The following is a 3398-nucleotide window of genomic DNA, read 5'->3' on the forward strand; positions in this document are numbered from 1 at the left end:
TGATATTGATTCAAAATTGTACAATAGGATGTAATTTGAAGAATATTTTACTATTTACCTTGAATTAGATGTTCAATTTGTAAAATTATCAATTTAATTTAACTTGTCTGATGATTTAAATGTAGAGTTTCACCAACATGTTTGTGGCATTAAAGAGGTATCCGTGAAGGTTGGCTCTTGAACGTCAGTGAAAAGTTATGCCCTATTGGGCATAGTTGGTTATTGCGTTGACACATAACTATAACCAATTTGTTAGTAATATATATTTCTATAATAATAAGAATATATAAAAGATATAAATGCAATCAGACGTATAGTTAGAGTGAGGTCATCTCCAGAGGGACTAGCCTTTAGAGGTGTATTTAATAATTGATTTATAGTTAATAAGCAATAATAATAATACTAAAGATAATGAGTATAAGAAGAAATGAGTAGTTAGTAAGTAGAGGTAAAATTAGGTGAATAAGAGAACTAGAGAGGAGAGAATATCAGATATTGTGCATATATATATACATGTATAGATACTAGAAATAACAAAGAAGTAAGATGTTAATTATTATAATTAAGAATGATAGTAATATTGGTAGGGAAGGGTTAGATAAGACCAATAAGATAGATATATTATTATGATACTATTGATAGAAGTTAGGATGCTATTTATTTAAGTAATAATAAGTTATACGTCTGATAGGAAATAGGTATAATAATAATAGATAGTTATATGTCTGATAGTAATAGTAAGTTATATGTCTGATAGGAAATAGGTATAATAAGAATAGATAGTAAGATTTAATTACATAGTGAAGAACAGGGTTCTAAGGTAATAAGATGTGAGAAGTAAGGAGTTACATAATAAGAGCAATTATTTTAATAAGAGTAAAGAAGAAGAAGAATGGAAGTATAAATTGGATAGATAAAGAAAAATTATTTAATTAGGTGTATAAGTAATCTAGATAAGTATTTATATACACTGATAATTTAACGTAAAAATAGCTAGAGAGAGAATAAGTAATTATCTAATAATAATATAACTAAGTAGCTATATAAGAAAGAGGTTAAGATAATAGATCTTATATAGATTTATAGGGGTTTATTTATTTAGATAGAGCGAGTGGTTACGTGCAAATAAAGGGGAAACTAAAAGTAATTAGGGAGTATATATATATTTATAAAACCGCCTAGAATAGTAGAATACGATTTATATAGGTATAATATTTATTATAGAGTTAATATATATATTTTATACACTTTTATATATTTTATATAGTAGAAAACTTGGAGATCTAAGGGTATTCTTTCGACACCCGAAGGGTGTTTGACAGGATGCCCCAGAGAGGTCGAAATAGGGCGATGTTTTTACGTTTGTATATAATTTTATAAGATTTTTATATAAGGTAAACTGATAGGGCAATTTTTAGATATGTTTGATAAAATGCCTCACAGAGGCTATGATACCAAATTTCTGTGAAAACTTGATCAATCTCTAATCTTGAATAAAAAATAAAGCACCCAGAATAGATGAACACATAGGAATGAACTGGTGGAAATCATAAATAAACATGAATCACCTTGATTCGATGAGAAAGATTGACGGTGTCGTTCGCCGCCAACTAGCTTCGGTGTGCAATCTCCCTCGATCTTCTCCTCCATCCTGGCATGAATCCAGGATGCTACAGACCTCCTTCGGTGCCGGCCAGAGCTTGAAGAGTGCTCGAAGGAGTTTCACGCCCCTCCTCCTCTCGCCGCTGCTGCATGGGATCTCCACCGTAGCTAAGAAAGATGGTCGAAAGATACAAAAATTAAGGGCCTTCAGGTGCCTTTAACAGATTGGGAAGTACCTCCCAGGGCTTTTGATGGAGGGGGGCGATCCTGGGGATCCTCTGAGGCTATCGGATGCCCTGCAATCCCCCTTGTAGGCCAAAAACCGCTGTTTGGAGATGGCTAGGAACAGAGATGGATGGATCTGCCTCTTGCTGTCTGATCTCCTTTATAATCTGTCCAACTTCTGTGATCAAACTTTAGCCGTATAGACCCCCATTTTTGCCCCATCTGCACTTTGTCAGCTGCCTCATTAGTGCACTCTTCCTTCGTGATTTGCCCGTTCGGATCGTCCCCGGTCGTCATGAGCCATCGTGCCCAATTAGAGGGCATAAAATAAAGAAGACCACATTTAAATAATATGAGACAGATCTCAGCATCCGATCTTCCTTAAGAAGATCAGACGGCTGAGATCATGTCCATTTACTTAAAAACAGCCCAAAAAGACACGAGCTTTGGGCTGAGTTGGCTCGAAGACCAGTCATGATTTCTTTTTAAATTTCATAAGATTGCGGCCCGTTGGGCCGCCCTGATGCAGAGCTAAAAACAACAGCCAATTAGTTATCCCATGTCAGACAAGTTCAAAATAATATACACAAAAAAATATGAATTTTATAATAGATTAAAATAACAAAAGAATTCCCTCGTATGCTGAACGCTTTGGGGCCTCCATGGGCCTGCTGATGGGCCTCTTTGGTGGGCTCCTCGGGGGTCGATGGGCTTGTACCGGGTGCTGCCCTTGCTGACTGCGGGTGGGCTTGACCACCCTGCATATGCCTGCTTATGGTCGGCTTGGGCGCTGCTACGCCTGGATCAGCCCTAGCTGGACATAGTAAGCAAAAAACATTATTTTTATATCTTTAACTTTCTTCCTTTCTCATTCTCTTTATTTTCTTCTTCAACCTTTATTTCTCCCGTACAACAGCATAGATGACATACTACATAGAGCATTGATTTCATTATAATTAACAATGTTTTAAATATATTTTTACTAAGAAATACTTGAGCTTGTAAATTGTGTAGAAAATGACATTAAAATTGCACTGTTTTATCACTTGGCCTCTTTAGTGCATGAGATCAAATTCTTGTAAAGTTGAAGACAATACACATGAAATGATCCTAAAATGACTTTAAAATATGTATAATTACACGACACATTTTGGGTGTATCAATGACCTAGGAATTTCCACCTTAGCTTGCTATATATACTGCTAAGCTCTCCTTTGAACCTGAATCAATAAAAGTCCAAGGCAGATTTCCCAAAAAAATGATGCAAACAACTTTGATCCCCCACTCAAGTTGATGTCCAAGATTTATTGATTTGTCAATGGGAGGTTCTCAACCATGTCGAAAACACGCATTGTGCTCGTAAGATGTGTTAAGATCATAAGTTAATTTCACAAATACTTGAACTCACTGAAGGTGTAGTTAGCATCATGGGGGTTCACCACCTTGTTTCAGGTTTTTATTCACAGATAGACACCATAGAAGCACTTATGATTGCCATTTAGTACAACTTTTGGGCCTTTTTTATCACTGTGTTTTACTGCATTTTGAATTTCCATAGGTACATTTCTGTT

The 3398-nt window shown here is 35.4% G+C and overlaps 1 long non-coding RNA gene across 1 annotated transcript; it reads right to left on the reverse strand.

Moving 5' to 3' along the window:
- Nucleotides 1-1459: 1459 nt before the first annotated feature.
- On the reverse strand, nucleotides 1460-2127 carry LOC144702573 (uncharacterized). Its single transcript, XR_013581257.1, has 2 exons — nucleotides 1839-2127; nucleotides 1460-1748 (listed from the first exon to the last, which is right to left on the reverse strand). It is a non-coding gene; the product is annotated as an uncharacterized LOC144702573 (long non-coding RNA).
- Nucleotides 2128-3398: the final 1271 nt, after the last annotated feature.

This window comes from Wolffia australiana, chromosome 4 (assembly GCF_029677425.1).
Source record: "Wolffia australiana isolate 7733 chromosome 4, ASM2967742v1".
NCBI classification, from domain to species: domain Eukaryota; kingdom Viridiplantae; phylum Streptophyta; class Magnoliopsida; order Alismatales; family Araceae; genus Wolffia; species Wolffia australiana.